General features: G+C 42.2%; 9 non-coding genes across 9 annotated transcripts; all 9 read left to right on the top strand.

Moving 5' to 3' along the window:
* Positions 1-2,804: 2,804 nt before the first annotated feature.
* On the top strand, positions 2,805-2,876 carry trnap-ugg (transfer RNA proline (anticodon UGG)). Its single transcript has one exon. It is a non-coding gene; the product is annotated as a tRNA-Pro (tRNA).
* A 606-nt stretch (positions 2,877-3,482) lies between these two features.
* trnaq-cug (transfer RNA glutamine (anticodon CUG)) lies at positions 3,483-3,554 on the top strand. Its single transcript has one exon. It is a non-coding gene; the product is annotated as a tRNA-Gln (tRNA).
* Positions 3,555-4,748: 1,194 nt separating this feature from the next.
* On the top strand, positions 4,749-4,822 carry trnai-aau (transfer RNA isoleucine (anticodon AAU)). The gene has a single exon. It is a non-coding gene; the product is annotated as a tRNA-Ile (tRNA).
* A 106-nt stretch (positions 4,823-4,928) lies between these two features.
* On the top strand, positions 4,929-5,001 carry trnaf-gaa (transfer RNA phenylalanine (anticodon GAA)). The gene has a single exon. It is a non-coding gene; the product is annotated as a tRNA-Phe (tRNA).
* Positions 5,002-11,016: 6,015 nt separating this feature from the next.
* Positions 11,017-11,088, top strand: trnap-ugg (transfer RNA proline (anticodon UGG)). Its single transcript has one exon. It is a non-coding gene; the product is annotated as a tRNA-Pro (tRNA).
* A 276-nt stretch (positions 11,089-11,364) lies between these two features.
* trnaf-gaa (transfer RNA phenylalanine (anticodon GAA)) lies at positions 11,365-11,437 on the top strand. Its single transcript has one exon. It is a non-coding gene; the product is annotated as a tRNA-Phe (tRNA).
* Positions 11,438-11,572: 135 nt separating this feature from the next.
* trnaq-uug (transfer RNA glutamine (anticodon UUG)) lies at positions 11,573-11,644 on the top strand. The gene has a single exon. It is a non-coding gene; the product is annotated as a tRNA-Gln (tRNA).
* Positions 11,645-16,316: 4,672 nt separating this feature from the next.
* Positions 16,317-16,390, top strand: trnai-aau (transfer RNA isoleucine (anticodon AAU)). Its single transcript has one exon. It is a non-coding gene; the product is annotated as a tRNA-Ile (tRNA).
* Positions 16,391-16,491: 101 nt separating this feature from the next.
* trnaf-gaa (transfer RNA phenylalanine (anticodon GAA)) lies at positions 16,492-16,564 on the top strand. Its single transcript has one exon. It is a non-coding gene; the product is annotated as a tRNA-Phe (tRNA).
* Positions 16,565-18,772: the final 2,208 nt, after the last annotated feature.

The following is an 18,772-nucleotide window of genomic DNA, read 5'->3' as shown; positions in this document are numbered from 1 at the left end:
GAGATCAACACCAATTAAAGCAATACAGGTTGAGTTAGGAGAAGTGCCGTCAGATCTGAGAAGAGATAAGCTCATGCTTACATATTGGAGTCGCTTAAGTGGATGTGGACATGAAAATCATGCAAAAAGTGTTATTCAAGAATGTTGGGAGTATAGGTCTTTTAAAGGTAATGGCTTTGGATGGGTAACAAAGACAAAATCAGAGGAATATAGAGTGAAAAATATATGGTTTAATTCACCTATACCTATTAGTAATATACCTATATGGTTATTTACCAAAACTGAGATAGACTTAAACATTTTGGAACTAAAAAATGAATGGGAAGAGAGTGAGAAAGGACACCTGGCAAGTCAATAGAAATTTATACAGATGGATCTAAGGATGAGAAGGACAATGTAGGAATAGGAATATATATACCAACAATGGACATAAGTATTGGAAAAAGATTACCTGATCAGGCTTCAGTGTATACGGCAGAGATGATGGCGATTATTGTAGGACTACAGTGGGTTGAGGAAGTAAAACCAGACAGAGTGGTGTGTTGTGTTGATTCTGTAGCAGCTTTATATAGTATTTAAAATATGAAATCTAGTAGAGAAGATCTAATGCTAGAAATCCAACAAAGTTTATTTAGATTACAGAGACTACAGATAGATGTGAGATTATGTTGGGTACCTGCTCATATAGGAATAAAAGGGAATGAGGGAGCAGATAAAATCGCAAAAAAATAATCCAGGACAAATGATAAAATAAATATACCCCTTGGAAAAGGAGAGGCTAAGGCAATAATCAAAAAAGAAATTATGAAAAAATGGCAGGACAGGTGGGATGTGGATAAAAGTGGAAGGAAATATTACAGATTGCAAAAATCTATTAATGCACAGGGGGTGAATAGAAGTAACAGAAGAGAGGAGAGTGTTTTAACCAGGCTAAGGTTTGATCACACAGGATTAAATAAAACATTGGTTTTAATGGGTAAAAGCCAATCTGATGAATGTATAGAATGTAGGTCCAAGGAAGATGGTGAACACGTATTATTGCATTGTAAGAAATATAGGGATGAGAGGATGAGACTAAATCAAAAGATAAGTCGGGTAGGAAGAAAGTGGAATATTGAAGGTTTGTTAGGCACAACAGGAGATGGGGTAAAGGATGCACAGAAAGCAGTTGTACAATATTTGAAAAATATTGGAATATATAATAGGATTTAGGTAGTATTTTTTTTTTTTTTTTTTTTTTGATTGATGATATAGTCATGATAATATCTTCTCATGTTACATACTCCTATACAGTAGGTGGCGGTATGCACCTTTATAGTCATGGTTGCAATCTGCCATAAAACGAAAAGAAGAAAAAGAAGAAGAAGGTCTCGCGGTCTCTACTAATGAGCTGATGATTTGAAACAGGTGTGTTAGATGAGGGAAACATTCAAAATGTGAAGGGCAGGGGTGCCTCCAGGACAGGTTTGAAAACCACTGCTTTAGGGAACTGTGCGTAAAATGGCACTGTTTTGCAACCAATTTGCACAGGACCATGTCTGAAATACTTTTTGGCAGCTGTGAGCCCAAAAAAAGCTAACGTCGGAGTGTGGCAGCATTGCGTCAACGCTCAGTCGGTCTCTTTAGGGCAATGGTTTTCAAACCTTTCCTGGAGGCACCCCTGCCCTGAACATTTTGTATGTCTCCCTTATTAGACACACCCAAATCGGGTCTTGCAGTCTCTACTAATGAGCTGATGATTTGAAACAGGTGTGTTAGATGAGGGGAAATGCGAAATGTGCAGGGCAGGGATGCCTCCAGGACAGGATTGAAAACCACTGATCTAGGGATGTGTGAGTAAAAGGGCAGGAGCCAACTCGGAGAATGCGGGCATCGATCCCACTACCTCTCGAATGCTAAGCAAGCACTCTACCATTTCAGCTAATTCCCCTGGCCTTTCAAGAATGACGAGCATAGCTGGGAATGACGGGTTTGATGCAAAGAGGCTGTCCCTCCTTTGGCCTTGCTCCTTTGCACTGGCCTCGGTCTTGTTACGCCAGTATGCATGTGTATGGATTCTTGTATTATGTAGGCTACCTTGGAACACTCGGATCATGCAGACAACTTTTCACCTCTTTTGCTCACACTGACTTAAAGTCTAAGGAAGCGGTTCTCAATTCTAGTCCTCGCTCCCCCCAGGTCTGCATGTTTTGCATGTCTCTCTTTGTTAGCACACCTGATTCGGATAATCAGCTCATTAGAAGTGAGCTCCTAGCGATTGACATGGTCCCTACACAGTGTTCATTGCTCCCCACTCCCTGAGCAGGGGAAATCCGTCAAAGTATACTTCACTTTGGAACATTGGTTCACGGATTTGTGCTGCGCAACTTCTTCACACATGGAGAAGTGTGACATCATTTACCTCTGTATACCTCGATACACCACTGTATTACTCACTATGAATTGAAAGTATACATACGCTTTGAACTTGAATCACGGAGGGATGTCATGTGATGTCCAGTTCTCAGGGCACTTACGTTCGAATGGAACAAATGTCTGAAGCTATACGAGAAACTTACAAAATGTGAAGAGCAGGGGGCGCGAGGACTGGAATTGAGACCCGCTGGTCTAAGTGACATCTGACCGTTTCAGCTAACATCCCTCTACATGTTAGATACAGCCCCATATTTAGGTCAATTAAGAGGCCAACTTGCATTTGTTAGCCTTTCACACTGTCTCGAGGACTTTGATTGCTTCCACATTAGTTCATGTTCCTTCTTTTGTTGATGCTGAAATAGCTCTTTTTTCTTGGCTTTGGGCAAGAAGGCTCGTTGGTCTAGGGTTATGATTCTCGCTTTGGGTGCGAGAGGTCCCGGGTTCAAATCCCGGACGAGCCCTTGTTCAGGTTAAAACGTGAAGCTTTATTGTCTCATTGCATTCACAAACATTATGGCAGGTTTTTTTCAATCAGGCAGACACTGATGGCTAAATTAGCTCGGTCGCGGGTTCGATCCCCGTACTGGCCAGCTGTTTTTATTGTCTGGGGGCTCATCTCTGCTCTGCTCTTCAGCTCCGACAATGAGTAGGGTGATCTCACTGAAATCCCTTGCTAAGCAGAGGTCTGTTGTAGCCAAAATAGCTCAGTTGGGAGACCGTTAGACTGAAGATCTAAAGGTCCCTGTTTCGGTCCCGGGTTTCAGCAACATCTCCCACTCTTTTCCCTTTTTTGAGGCGGGCCATTGACCAAAAATCACTGGGTTCCAACCTCTCTGTATAACAGCTTCCCCACAGCCAGAGAGCTATCTGTTTCCAAGTTGGCCTCCAACCAAGCAGTTTCGGTTCCATGGTGTAATTGTCAGCACTCTGGGCTTTGAATCCAGTGATCTGAGTTCGAATCTCGGTGGAGCCTGTGTGCTTTCTTGCCTCAGGAAATGATAAAACAGCACTGGTTTGGCGATGGTGCCAGTGTTTGTGGCCCTGTGAGCAACAGCTGCTCCAGTTAAGGTTCCATGGTGTAATGGTTAGCACTCTGGACTCTGAATCCAGTGATCTGAGTTCAAATCTCGGTGGGACCTAGTTTGCGCAGGACAATGTCTGAAATACTTTTCGGCACCTTTTAGTCCAAAAAAAATAACTAACGTAGAGAGTGTGGCCGCATTGCATCGATGCTCAGTCTGTTTCTTTAGGGCAGTGGTTCTCAAACCTGTCCTGGAGGCACCCCTGCCCTGCACATTTTTATTGTCTCCCTTATTAGACACACCCAAATAAGGTCTCGCGGTCTCTACTAATGAGCTGATGATTTGAAACAGGTGTGTTAGATGAGGGAAACATTCAAAATGTGAAGGGCAGGGGTGCCTCCAGGACAGGATTGAAAACCACTGCTTTAGGGAACTGTGCGTAAAATGGCACTGTTTTGCAACCAATTTGCACAGGACCATGTCTGAAATACTTTTTGTCAGCTGTGAGCCCAAAAAAAGCTAACGTGGGAGTGTGGCAGCATTGCGTCAACGCTCAGTCGGTCTCTTTAGGGCAATGGTTTTCAAACCTTACCTGGAGGCACCCCTGCCCTGAACATTTTGTATGTCTCCCTTATTAGACACACCCAAATCAGGTCTTGCAGTCTCTACTAATGAGCTGATGATTTGAAACAGGTGTGTTAGAGGAGGGGAAATGCGAAATGTGCAGTGCAGGGATGCCTCCAGGACAGGATTGAAAACCACTGATCTAGGGATGTGTGAGTAAAAGGGCAGGAGCCAACTTGGAGAATGCGGGCATCGATCCCGCTACCTCTCGCATGCTAAGCAAGCGCTCTACCATTTGAGCTAATTCCCCTGGCCTTTCAAGAACGACGAGCATAGCTGGGAATGACGGGTTTGATGCAAAGAGGCTGTCCCTCCTCTGGGCTTGCTCCTTTGCACTGGCCGAGATTATGTTGTCGAATTAACAAAGAGATTAAGCTTTTGTGTTTAAGGACCTTCTCGGTCTTGTTACGCCAGTATGCATGTGTATGGATTCTTGTATTATGTAGGCTACCTTGGAACACTCGGGTCATGCAGACAACTTCTCACCTCTTTTGCTCACACTGACTTAAAGTCTAAGGAAGCGGTTCTCAATTGTAGTCCTCGCTCCCCCCAGGTCTGCATGTTTTGCATGTCTCTCTTTGTTAGCACACCTGATTCGGGTTGAAACGTGAAGCTTTATTGTCTCATTGGATTCACAAACATTATGGCAGGTTTTTTTCAATCAGGCAGACACTGATGTCTAAGCCAGGCCGGTTAGCTCAGCTGGTTAGAGCGTTGTGCTAATAACGCCAAGGACGCGGGTTCGATCCCCGTACTGGCCAGCTGTTTTTATTGTCTGGGGGCTCATCTCTGCTCTGCTCTTCATCTCCGACAAAGAGTAGGGTGATCTCACTGAAATGCCTGCTTGCTATGCAAAGGTTTGTTGTTGCCGAAATAGCTCAGTTGGGAGAGCGTTAGACTGAAGATCTAAAGGTCCCTGGTTCGATCCCGGGTTACGGCAACATCTCCCACACTTTTCCCTTTTTTGAGGCGGGCCATTGACCAAAAATCACTGGGTTCCAACCTCTCTGTATAACTGCTTCCCCACAGCCAGAGAGCTATCTGTTTCCAAGTTGGCCTCAAACTAATCAGTTTCGGTTCCATGGTGTAATGGTCAGCACTCTGGGCTTTGAATCCAGCGATCTGAGTTCGAATCTTGGTGGAGCCTGTGTGCTTTCTTGCCACAGGAAAAGATAAAACAGCACTAGTTTGGCGATGGTGCCAGTGTTTGTGGCCCTGTGAGCAACAGCTGCACCAGTTAAGGTTCCATGGTGTAATGGTTAGCACTCTGGACTCTGAATCCAGTGATCCGAGTTCAAATCGCGGTGGGACCTATTTTGCCACCAGTTTGCGCAAGACAATGTCTGAAATACTTTTCGGCACCTTTTAGTCCAAAAAAATTAACTAACGTAGAGAGTGTGGCCGCATTGCATCGATGCTCAGTCTGTCTCTTTAGGGCAGTGGTTCTCAAACCTGTCCTGGAGGCACCCCTGCCCTTGCACATTTTTATTGTCTCCCTTATTAGACACACCCAAATAAGGTCTCGCGGTCTCTACTAATGAGCTGATGATTTGAAACAGGTGTGTTAGATGAGGGAAACATTCAAAATGTGAAGGTTGGAGAGGACGGAAGTTTTTGGACGAAGCGAAGGCAGATTGCAACCGAACTGTATTGTGAGTGTAACTGACTGCAAATGGACAAGAATTTAAGAAGTTTATAGTAGAGTCTGAAGTCAAACCTGATACTATTTGCATTCAAGAGACCTGGCTAAGGCCTCACCTTGATTTTATTATACCTGGTTATGAGTCTGTTAGGTTTGATAGAGGTGGGAATCAGGGTGGAGGATGTGCAACATTTGTAAGGAATGGGATACCATTTAGAAGAATAGAAACTACAACAGAAATAGAATGTGTAATTACTGAAATTTATAAATCAGATGGACACTTAGTAGTAATAAACTTATATAACCCTAGTAAATCATTAAACCTAGAAACATTAGAGGGAATAATAAGTAGACAAGGGAACCGGAAAGAAATATGGTGTGGAGACTTCAATGCACATAATAGTCTTTGGGGAAGTAAGCATACAGATAATAATGGAGAAGCAGTGGAGGAAATGATGAATGTTAGGCAATTAGTTTGTTTAAATAATGGGAATGGTACAAGAATTGATATACGTTCTAACACACTGTCTTGTATTGATCTCACTCTGGTCTCTAATAAAATGTCACACTCTTGTGAATGGAAGGTGATAGAAAGTACAAGTATTGGAAGTGACCATTTTCCAATATTTTGCTCTATAAATATTGAAATAGATCTCCAAGAAAGGCCTAATCATAAGAAATGGGAGTTTGAAAAAGCTGATTGGGAAAAATTAAAAAAAATATGTTGTATTTCAGCAGAGACAGTCTCAATGCAGGGTGATATTGAGGAATGTGCATCTGAGGTTACACATTTAATAATGAATGCAGCATTAAAAAGCATACAATTTAAGTCAGTTGGGGGGAATAGGAAAATGGTCCCATGGTGGAATGATACATGTACAAAAGCTATTAAAGAACGAAATCGGGCAATGAGAATGTTAAGAGGTAATTTGAACCAAGATAACTTAATTGATTATCAGAGGAAAAAGGCTCAGGCACGAAGAATAATTAAGAATAGTAAACAAAATGCATGGAAGAACTATTGTTCTACTATAGGGAGGGAAGTTAAAATAGGAGAAGTGTGGTCAATGATGAAGAAAATGAGTGGGAAAAAAGTGTATACTAAAATACCTGTATTAGAGGATGATGGAATACTGGCAATAACAGATAAAGAAAAGGCAAATGCATTGGGAAAGAAGTTTGCCAGTATTCATAGTGGGGATCATTTGGATGATATACATAGATTACATAAAGAGAAGGTTCTTAAAGAAAATAGAGATGTGTTTATTAAAAAAGATTGTGAGGAATGTACTATGGATGCAGAAATAAACTTGAATGAACTAGTGATAGTATTAAATGATATTAAGAATACTGCTACAGGAGAAGATCAACTAAGTTACATCATGTTCCAGAAAATACCTGGTAAAGTATTGCAGATAATATTAAAGTTATTTAACAAGATATGGGAAGACGGTAAAATACCAAAAAGCTGGAAAAGAGCATTAATATTGCCATTTAATAAACCTGGGAAAGACCCGAATAATGCTGGTAATTATAGACCTATTGCCCTTACGTCACATCTCTGCAAGTGGATGGAGAAGATACTAGTCAGAAGACTTAACTGGACCCTCGAATATAGAGGATTATTCGCACCATATCAAAGTGGATTTAGGAAAGGGCGTTCCACAATGGATGCGGTGGTGAAAGTAAGCAATGAAATAGAAAAAACTTTTAAAATGAAAGAAATAATGAGTATTGTGTTCTTTGATATTGAAAAAGCTTATGATTCCATGTGGAGGGAAGGGCTGTTAATTAAAATGAACCAAATGGGAATTAGAGGTAGGTTTTATAATTGGGTCTTAGACTTTCTGTCAGAAAGAAGATTTAGAGTTAGAGTGGGATCAGGAATTTCTGAGGAATTTGAAATTGGTAATGGAATTCCACAAGGTAGTGTTATTAGTCCAGTTTTATTTAATGTTATGATCAATGATATTTTTATGAATCTGGACAGAAGGATTGGATCAGCTTTGTATGCAGATGATGGGGCCATCTGGGCAAGAGGATGAGATCCTATAAGGGTAAGAAATAAAATCAAGGAAGCCATAGGAAAGGTAGAACAATGGTCGTATAGCTGGGGCTTTAAGCTTTCTCCAAGTAAGTCTTGCCATATGATATTTACAAGGAAGAAAGGGATAGAAAAACAGAACCTACAGTTATATGGACATAATATGGAAACAGTAGATCATTTTAAATATCTTGGTATGTGGTAAGACCAAAAGGGAACATGGAAAATACACATTGAAAAGGTGGAATCAAAATGCAAGAAAGTCATCAATTTAATGAGAGCAGTAGTGGGGAAAGACTGGGGAGCAAATAAACAATCACTAATATATATTTACAGGGCTTTAATGAGGTCAACAATCGATTATGGATGTTATGTATATGGAGCAGCAGCTAAAACACATTTACTGAAGCTAGATAGAATTAGTAACAAAGCATTGAGGATATGTGCAGGTGTAATGAGATCAACAGCAATTAAAGCAATACAGGTTGAGTTAGGAGAAGTGCCGTCAGATCTGAGAAGAGATAAGCTCATGCTTACATATTGGAGTCGCTTAAGTGGATGTGGACATGAAAATCATGCAAAAAGTGTTATTCAAGAATGTTGGGAGTATAGGTCTTTTAAAGGTAATGGCTTTGGATGGGTAACAAAGACAAAATCAGAGGAATATAGAGTGAAAAATATATGGTTTAATTCACCTATACCTATTAGTAATATACCTATATGGTTATTTACCAAAACTGAGATAGACTTAAACATTTTGGAACTAAAAAATGAATGGGAAGAGAGTGAGAAAGGACACCTGGCAAGTCAATAGAAATTTATACAGATGGATCTAAGGATGAGAAGGACAATGTAGGAATAGGAATATATATACCAACAATGGACATAAGTATTGGAAAAAGATTACCTGATCAGGCTTCAGTGTATACGGCAGAGATGATGGCGATTATTGTAGGACTACAGTGGGTTGAGGAAGTAAAACCAGACAGAGTGGTGTGTTGTGTTGATTCTGTAGCAGCTTTATATAGTATTTAAAATATGAAATCTAGTAGAGAAGATCTAATGCTAGAAATCCAACAAAGTTTATTTAGATTACAGAGACTACAGATAGATGTGAGATTATGTTGGGTACCTGCTCATATAGGAATAAAAGGGAATGAGGGAGCAGATAAAATCGCAAAAAAATAATCCAGGACAAATGATAAAATAAATATACCCCTTGGAAAAGGAGAGGCTAAGGCAATAATCAAAAAAGAAATTATGAAAAAATGGCAGGACAGGTGGGATGTGGATAAAAGTGGAAGGAAATATTACAGATTGCAAAAATCTATTAATGCACAGGGGGTGAATAGAAGTAACAGAAGAGAGGAGAGTGTTTTAACCAGGCTAAGGTTTGATCACACAGGATTAAATAAAACATTGGTTTTAATGGGTAAAAGCCAATCTGATGAATGTATAGAATGTAGGTCCAAGGAAGATGGTGAACACGTATTATTGCATTGTAAGAAATATAGGGATGAGAGGATGAGACTAAATCAAAAGATAAGTCGGGTAGGAAGAAAGTGGAATATTGAAGGTTTGTTAGGCACAACAGGAGATGGGGTAAAGGATGCACAGAAAGCAGTTGTACAATATTTGAAAAATATTGGAATATATAATAGGATTTAGGTAGTATTTTTTTTTTTTTTTTTTTTTTGATTGATGATATAGTCATGATAATATCTTCTCATGTTACATACTCCTATACAGTAGGTGGCGGTATGCACCTTTATAGTCATGGTTGCAATCTGCCATAAAACGAAAAGAAGAAAAAGAAGAAGAAGGTCTCGCGGTCTCTACTAATGAGCTGATGATTTGAAACAGGTGTGTTAGATGAGGGAAACATTCAAAATGTGAAGGGCAGGGGTGCCTCCAGGACAGGTTTGAAAACCACTGCTTTAGGGAACTGTGCGTAAAATGGCACTGTTTTGCAACCAATTTGCACAGGACCATGTCTGAAATACTTTTTGGCAGCTGTGAGCCCAAAAAAAGCTAACGTCGGAGTGTGGCAGCATTGCGTCAACGCTCAGTCGGTCTCTTTAGGGCAATGGTTTTCAAACCTTTCCTGGAGGCACCCCTGCCCTGAACATTTTGTATGTCTCCCTTATTAGACACACCCAAATCGGGTCTTGCAGTCTCTACTAATGAGCTGATGATTTGAAACAGGTGTGTTAGATGAGGGGAAATGCGAAATGTGCAGGGCAGGGATGCCTCCAGGACAGGATTGAAAACCACTGATCTAGGGATGTGTGAGTAAAAGGGCAGGAGCCAACTCGGAGAATGCGGGCATCGATCCCACTACCTCTCGAATGCTAAGCAAGCACTCTACCATTTCAGCTAATTCCCCTGGCCTTTCAAGAATGACGAGCATAGCTGGGAATGACGGGTTTGATGCAAAGAGGCTGTCCCTCCTTTGGCCTTGCTCCTTTGCACTGGCCTCGGTCTTGTTACGCCAGTATGCATGTGTATGGATTCTTGTATTATGTAGGCTACCTTGGAACACTCGGATCATGCAGACAACTTCTCACCTCTTTTGCTCACACTGACTTAAAGTCTAAGGAAGCGGTTCTCAATTCTAGTCCTCGCTCCCCCCAGGTCTGCATGTTTTGCATGTCTCTCTTTGTTAGCACACCTGATTCGGATAATCAGCTCATTAGAAGTGAGCTCCTAGTGATTGACATGGTCCCTACACAGTGTTCATTGCTCCCCACTCCCTAAGCAGGGGAAATCCGTCAAAGTATACTTCACTTTGGAACATTGGTTCACGGATTTGTGCTGCGCAACTTCTTCACACATGGAGAAGTGTGACATCATTTACCTCTGTATACCTCGATACACCACTGTATTACTCACTATGAATTGAACGTATACATACGCTTTGAACTTGAATCACGGAGGGATGTCATGTGATGTCCAGTTCTCAGGTCACTTACGTTCGAATGGAACAAATGTCTGAAGCTATACGAGAAACTTACAAAATGTGAAGAGCAGGGGGCGCGAGGACTGGAATTGAGACCCGCTGGTCTAAGTGACATCTGACCATTTCAGCTGTCCTCCCTAACATCCCTCTACATGTTAGATACAGCCCCATTTTTAGGTCAATTAAGAGGCCAACTTGCATTCGTTAGCCTTTCACACTGTCTCGAGGACTTTGATTGCTTCCACGTTAGTTCATGTTCCTTCTTTTGTTGTTGCTGAAATAGCTCTTTTTTCTTGGCTTTGGGCAAAAAGGCTCGTTGGTCTAGGGGTATGATTCTCGCTTTGGGTGCGAGAGGTCCCGGGTTCAAATCCCGGACGAGCCCTTGTTCAGGTTAAAACATGAAGCTTTATTGTCTCATTGCATTCACAAACATTATAGCTGGTTTTTTTCAATCAGGCAGACACTAATGGCTAAGCCAGGCCGGTTAGCTCAGCTGATTAGTGCGTGGTGCTAATAATGCCTAGGTCGCGCGTTCGATCCCCGCACTGGCCAGCTGTTTTTATTGTCTGGGGGCTCATCTCTGCTCTGCTCTTCAGCTCCGACAAAGAGTAGGGTGATCTCACTGAAATCCCTGCTTGCTAAGCAGAGGTTTGTTGTAGCCGAAATAGTTCAGTTGGGAGAGTGTTAGACTGAAGATCTAAAGGTCCCTGGCTCGATCCCGGGTTTTGGCAACATCTCCCACACTTTTCCCTTTTTTGAGGCGGGCCATTGACCAAAAATCACTGGGTTCCAACCTCTCTGTATAACTGCTTCCCCACAGCCAGAGAGCTATCTGTTTCCAAGTTGGCCTCCAACCAAGCAGTTGTGGTTCCATGGTGTAATGGTCAGCACTCTGGGCTTTGAATCCAGCGATCTGAGTTCGAATCTCGGTGGAGCCTGTGTGCTTTCTTGCCGCAGGAAAAGATAAAACAGCACTAGTTTGGCAATGGTGCCAGTGTTTGTGGCCCTGTGAGCAACAGCTGCACCAGTTAAGGTTCCATGGTGTAATGGTTAGCACTCTGGACTCTGAATCAAGTGATTTATGTTCAAATCTCTGTGGGACCTATTTTGCCACCAGTTTGCGCAGGACAATGTCTGAAATACTTTTCGCCACCTTTTATTCCAAAAAAATTAACTAACGTAGAGAGTGTGGCCGCATTACATCGATGCTCAGTCTGTCTCTTTAGGGCAGTGGTTCTCAAACCTGTCCTGGAGGCACCCCTGCCCTGCACATTTTTATTGTCTCCCTTATTAGACACACCCAAATGCGGTCTCTACTAATGAGCTGATGATTTGAAACAGGTGTGTTAGATGAGGGAAACATTCAAAATGTGAAGGGCAGGGGTGCCTCCAGGACAGGTTTGAAAACCACTGCTTTAGGGAACTGTGCGTAAAATGGCACTGTTTTGCAACCAATTTGCACAGGACCATGTCTGAAATACTTTTTGGCAGCTGTGAGCCCAAAAAAAGCTAACGTGGGAGTGTGGCAGCATTGCGTCAACGCTCAGTCGGTCTCTTTAGGGCAATGGTTTTCAAACCTTTCCTGGAGGCACCACTGCCCTGGGGCCTCATTTATAAAGCGTGCGTACGCACAAAACGGGGCTGGAAACGTACGTACGCCAGTTCCCACGCAAAGGTTGTGATCTATAAAAAACAAACTTGACGGGAGAATGTGCGCACCTTTAAGCAAACTTTGAGCCGTGCGTACGCACATTCTGGAGACAAAGGGAATTGGCGACACCGATGGTGAGGTCGTGAACTGAAGTTAGATTGTAGAAAATAAATGTGAGAAGAACGATTATAAGAATGAATGACATTTAATTTTCACTCCATTTCATACGTTATATCCACATTATCATGAAGATTAAATCCAACAGTGTTATTTGTGCCGATTGTTTTAGGCTATATACATCTAGTAAAATCCAAACGTAATTCAAAATGTATTAAAAGTAAAATAAAATAATAATCAGCGCTGCCTTACAGTCACATTGTCCACAACGGGAGCACAGGAGGACATGGCGCGATACATGTGATAGCCTACAGAATAGCATGAAATACCCTTTTATTAGAGAACTGCAGAACACAGTGTATAAAGGAAATATTTTCCTTAATGTACATAGCCTATATCATAAAATGTCAAAGTCTGCAAATACAGTCATGAAGCACAATCGCTACTCATCATCGGTCCTAACTATTACGGTGTTCATTACAAAACCGTCAAGAAGCATGTGTTCACTATAACATTTTCGTCTTAAATTTTCGCCCACAAATTAATTAAGTGATTTTGTCAAGGTGTTAACGATCAGTCTATTTGCTAGAAACATATAAATTCTCCGGTGACCCGGGTATGTAATGCTTCATGATGGCACTCCTGGCACTGTTGGAGGATTACGCTAATGGCAGAATAAGGAGAGAACGAGTTTTCAGGGACCATGATGATTTCCTGGCCCATGATGATGACTGGCTAATAAGCCGATTTAGATTCCCTAGAGCTGTGCTCTTGGATCTATGTGCTGAATTGGGTCCAGTATTAGAGAGGGCAACACGCCGGAACCATGCCATCCCAGTCCAAATACAAGTCCTCACCACTCTGGGGTTGTTGGCAACCGGCTGTTTCCAGCGGGAATTGGCAGACAGGTAAATTAATAATATAAAAAAACTATAAGTAATCCTCAAATTTGTCTCTAAGACCTTTTTGTATATGAAATAATTCTATTGGAATCTATCATCTCACCCTATAGGTCTGGTATATCACAGCCGTCCCTGAGTGCCATAATATCTGTCGTTTTAAATGGTATACTTAATATGGTTAGTCGATACATCAGGTTCCCCTACACTGTGCGAGAACAGGCCGAAATTAAAACGCAATTTGCAGCAATGTCTGGTTTCCCAAATGTAATCGGCGCAATTGACTGCACTCATGTTGCTATAAGGGCACCATCTGAAAATGAATTTGCTTATGTTAATAGAAAGCATGTGCATTCTATTAATGTGCAAATCATATGTGACTCCAACATGACCCTCACAAACATTGTGGCACGCTGGCCTGGTTCAACACATGATTCCTTTATCTTGACACATAGCAGTGTAGGGAACAGACTAAATGCAGGCGCAGTACGTGATGGCTGGCTTCTTGGTGAGTTTAACAATATTAAAAAGTAGAAACTGTAACAATTTTGTTTTTAATATAATTATAACCTGCAGGCGACAGTGGCTACCCCCTGAGACGCTGGCTCCTCACCCCATTTTTAAACCCGCAGAGGAAACTCATTATAACGAGGTCCACTCTCGTGCCCGCGCAGTTGTGGAGCGTGCCATCGGCATCCTGAAATGCAGATGGCGTGCTCTGGATGCCTCGGGTGGCAGACTTTTATACCATCCAGCAAAAGTGTGCAAGATTGTCAGGGCGTGTGGTGTTTTGCACAATATAGCACTGAGAAACGGTATTCCTCTCCCTCCTGATCTCCCTCTACCCCAGCATTACGACCCCGAGCCACAGCCCCCTGGCCGACAAGAGGGATATCAACGAGGTGCAAGAATCCGTGAGGATGTCATGCGGCGTTTGTAAAGAAAGACAAAACTCAAGGTTCATGTTTTAACTGCATCTTTTAATGATTGTGCAATTTCTTGCATCACTTCTCTCATCTGCCGTAGCTCATCTGCAACCCTGTTGACAGCGTTTATTGTCTCTCGCTGTAACTGCAGGACTGCGTCAGTGAGTACCCGACCACTTTTGGACGTGCCAGACGCAGAAGGGGCACTGCTTTGAGCCGGACGCTGTGCATCTGCATCTGAGAACCCCTCACCCTGAACCTCCTGTTCATTTACAGCTTCAGACTCCGGAAGGACTGGAGGACAAACAATTGGCAACATTTATCCATTTATCACCCCACACACTCAAATGTACAGCGTTAATGATTAAAAATCGGTTTAACCTTGCTCCTCTGTGGTTTCAGTCACGTCAGTGTCTCCCTCCTTTTCCGACACAATACCACACACGCTGACCTCCCCAATTATAGCCGCGATTTTGCTGTCCACTGATGTGAGATCAGCTGTACATGGGCCCCCACCAGTTGCAGCCACGCTCTGGCGGTGGGAGGACAGTTTTCTCTTTGCCTCCACCTTGAATGAATGAGAATCTTTATTTCACATATTTTGCATACTGTAAGCACATGTAAATAAAACTTTTTGAAAATCAATATTGCTATTTATATAGGTATATAGCCTAATAAAACACAAATGTAATATGTTGGTAAAAAAAAAATTTGTATACCTTCAGGTCGGACCATTTTTTCTTTAATTCTGCAACTGTCCGTTCTGTCCCACTGACACAATTGACGGCAGAAGCAATACTTTGCCACTCGCACTGCTTCTTTTTATTAGTGACCCCACTGCTGTGGCCACCAAATAACACAGTTTTCCGAGCCTCCACCTCCCCTACAAGTGTTTCAATCTCAGTATCTGAGAAATTACGTTTTTTTCCTCTTTTCTCACCTGTCGCCATTATTAAAATTAGGCTAACAGAAATGCACGTTTTCACATTCTTGGATTAATTAATTGGCGGGTCGCATGCCAGTTTTCCAGGTATATATGGGATTCCACTCTCATTTACATGCTGATCAGCAATCATGAGGTGATTTGCATTGACTATTTATGGTTAAAAATGGGCGTGTACAGGGCGGGATATGAGGCTGGTTCACGTACGCACATCTGCGGGTGATCTGTGATTTATAAAGGGAACATTGCTTACAGGTGTGCGTACGCACGGTTTTATAAATCGGAATATTTTTTGGCGTACGCCATTTTTGGCTTTTGGGCGCACGTAAACTTTTAGTAAAGATCCTACGCATAGTTTTATAAATGAGACCCCTGAACATTTTGTATGTTTTCCTTATTAGACACACCCAAATCAGGTCTTGCAGTCTCTACTAATGAGCTGATGATTTGAAACAGGTTTGTTAGATGAGGGGAAATGCGAAATGTGCAGGGCAGGGATGCCTCCAGGACAGGATTGAAAACCACTGATCTAGGGATATGTGAGTATAAGGGCAGGAGCCAACTTGGAGAATGCAGGCATCGATCCCGCTACCTCTCGCATGCTAAGCGAGCGCTCTACCATTTGAGCTAATTCCCCTGGCCTTTCAAGAATGACGAGCATAGCTGGGAATGACGGGTTTGATGCAAAGAGGCTGTCCGTCCTCTGGGCTTGCTCCTTTGCACTGGCCGAGATTATGTTGTCAAATTAACAAAGAGATTAAGCTTTTGTGTTTAAGGACATTCTCGGTCTTGTTACGCCAGTATGCATGTGTATGGATTCTTGTATTATGTAGGCTACCTTGGAACACTCGGATCATGCAGACAACTTCTCACCTCTTTTGCTCACACTGACTTAAAGTCTAAGGAAGCGGTTCTCAATTCTAGTCCTCGCTCCCCCCAGGTCTGCATGTTTTGCATGTCTCTCTTTGTTAGCACACCTGATTCGGGTTAAAACGTGAAGCTTTATTGTCTCATTGCATTCACAAACATTATGGCAGGTTTTTTTCAATCAGGCAGACACTGACAGCTAAGCCAGGCCGGTTAGCTCAGCTGGTTAGAGCGTGGTGCTAATAACGCCAAGGTCGTGGGTTCGATCCCCGTACTGGCCAGCTGTTTTTATTGTCTGGGGGCTCATCTCTGCTCTGCTCTTCAGCTCTGACAAAGAGTGATATCACTGAAATCCCTGCTTGCTAAGCAGAGGTTTGTTGTAGCCGAAATAGCTCAGTTGGGAGAGCGTTAGACTGAAGATCTAAAGGTCCCTGGTTCGATCCCGAGGTTTGGCAACATCTCCCACACTTTTCCCTTTTTTGAGGCATGCCATTGACCAAAAATCACTGGGTTCCAACCTCTCTGTATAACTGCTTCCCCACAGCCAGAGAGCTATCTGTTTCCAAATTGGCCTCCAATCAAGCAGTTTCGGTTCCATGGTGTAATGGTCAGCACTCTGGGCTTTGAATTCAGCTATCTGAGTTCGAATCTCAGTGGAGCCTGTGTCCTTTCTTGCCGCAGGAAAAGATAAAACAGCACTAGTTTGGCGATGGTGCCAGTGTTTGTGGCCCTGTGAGCAACAGATGTACCAGTTAAGGTTCCATGGTGTAATGGTTAGCACTCTGGACTCAGAATCAAGTGATCCATGTTCAAATCTCGGTGGGACCTATTTTCCCACCAGTTTGCGCAGGACAATGTCTGAAATACTTTTCGGCACCTTTTAGTCCAAAAAAATTAACTAACGTAGAGAGTGTGGCCGCATTTCATCGATGCTCAGTCTGTCTCTTTAGGGCAGTGGTTCTCAAACCTGTCCTGGAGGCACCCCTGCCCTGCACATTTTTATTGTCTCCCTTATTAGACACACCCAAATAAGGTCTCGCGGTCTCTACTAATGAGCTGATGATTTGAAACAGGTGTGTTAGATGAGGGAAACATTCAAAATGTGAAGGGCAGGGGTTCCTCCAGGACAGGTTTGAAAACCACTGCTTTAGGGAACTGTGCGTAAAATGGCACTGTTTTGCAACCAATTTGCACAGGACCATGTCTGAAATACTTTTTGGCAGCTGTGAGCCCAAAAAAAGCTAACGTGGGAGTGTGGCAGCATTGCGTCAACGCTCAGTCGGTCTCTTTAGGGCAATGGTTTTCAAACCTTACCTGGAGGCACCCCTGCCCTGAACATTTTGTATGTCTCCCTTATTAGACTCACCCAAATCAGGTCTTGCAGTCTCTACTAATGAGCTGATGATTTGAAACAGGTGTGTTAGATGAGGGGAAATGCGAAATGTGCAGGGCAGGGATGCCTCCAGGACAGGATTGAAAACCACTGATCTAGGGATGTGTGAGTAAAAGGGCAGGAGCCAACTCGGAGAATGCGGGCATCGATCACGCTACCTCTCGCGCCTACTGCTTCCCACCGACTGAGCCAAAGTAAGCCCAAAGTAAGCACACATGAGCCAATCGCGTTTCCCCTGTGGCTTACTTTTGACCAATCACGCTCCGCCTGTGGCTTACTTTTGACCAATCGCGTTTCGCCTGTGGCTTACTTTTGAACAATCGCGTTTCTCTTCCGTGGCTTACTTTTGATCAATCGCGTTTCTCTCCTGTGGCCTCCTTTTGACCAATCGCCGTTGTTGTCATCTTTGTTAAAGGTAAGGCTATTACTTTATTAATTGAAAACTGGTCATTATTTGTTCATATACAGTGTGTATTTTTGGAAAATGAATCGTGTCAGTATAGCTAGCTAGCGTGTACAGTTCATGCTTTCTTCAGTACCTGTGAACCTGTAACTTTTCACATGATAAATGATCAGATAAGTTAAATTTATCGACCGTCAGCTAATTAAGCTATGCTACTGTCAACAATGATGTGTTTATTGTCTAAGAAATCATGGTTTCTGTGCCCTATGAATGAAAATAATGATTAAACTATTTACATTTATATTTGGTATTAACACATAATAACACACACACATTTTAATTGTAAAAATCGTTACCAAATTGTTGTGGAGATATGGAAAACTGCATTTACCAAGAAATAATTGATATTTTCTAAAATAATGTAATAATAATGACTTTTTTTTATAAAAAAAACATTGAGAGTCTTAACTAAAAACAAACAAAAAAAGGCCAAATGTATCCATATGGGCCAAAGTATGTGGGAATAGTGCTCATTTTAATTTAGGTAGATCAGAAAGTTAAAAACACAGAAAAATGGCTGAGATTTTAAGAGGTAAAAGCACCTGGTGTAACCCTGGGGTAAGATGACAACATTTGAAGTATGATATATTTAATGTAATATTTTGTAGCCTGGTGTGTGTGTAATCATGGTTTAAGATGACAGCATTGAAAATAAAAGGAAATTTCAGACTTCATATTGACGTTACATATTTTATATGTCAGGGATTCCTGTCCTTTGTAGAAAACTCAACTTCAGGACAGTTTATGTCATGGCCATGTTTATTACCACAGTAATATAGTTTATGCGTAGCTTGTTAAATTATTGTT

Source organism: Carassius carassius, chromosome 8 (assembly GCF_963082965.1).
Source record: "Carassius carassius chromosome 8, fCarCar2.1, whole genome shotgun sequence".
Taxonomy (NCBI): Eukaryota; Metazoa; Chordata; class Actinopteri; order Cypriniformes; family Cyprinidae; genus Carassius; species Carassius carassius.
The sequence above is the reverse complement of the archived record's forward strand: the minus strand, read 5'-3'. Positions and strand labels throughout refer to the sequence as shown.